The following is a 506-nucleotide window of genomic DNA, read 5'->3' as shown; positions in this document are numbered from 1 at the left end:
ATGAGAATGAGTGAGTGAAACACACAGACAGACAAATAAAGAATATGTGTATGTGTGCGTGCGTGCATGTGCGTGGCCGTGAGTGAGCCCGACAGCGGCCCCAAAGGGTGAACCTGCTTTCTGCAACACACCCTCCCACGTACGTACACTGTGGGTGGTTATTGTGCCGAGAAACTCACCATCACGTGTGGCTTGTAATGATGGGTATTGATATTGAGGTGACACTGTAACATGGTGTCAGCAGAGAATGACGAAAGTTTCATGTATTCATTTTTATTAATACTGCTTTTTTATGTCAAATTGATATCGAGTTAAGGGCAGTCACTTTATCAAGTCGCTTATCTTTGCAGTCTTAAAGAAGTGATTATTTTTGTCTCAGAAATGAGTCTCGATATTGCCGTTCGTTTCCTTGTTTCTCTGTTTTTTCTCGAAGATGCTTTATGAACTATGACAAAAAAGTAAGACTTGGGGAGATAACGGGGAGAGAGGTAGAGAGAGAAAAAAAT

Source organism: Penaeus monodon, chromosome 20 (assembly GCF_015228065.2).
Source record: "Penaeus monodon isolate SGIC_2016 chromosome 20, NSTDA_Pmon_1, whole genome shotgun sequence".
NCBI classification, from domain to species: Eukaryota; Metazoa; Arthropoda; class Malacostraca; order Decapoda; family Penaeidae; genus Penaeus; species Penaeus monodon.
This window is presented reverse-complemented; position numbering follows the sequence as displayed.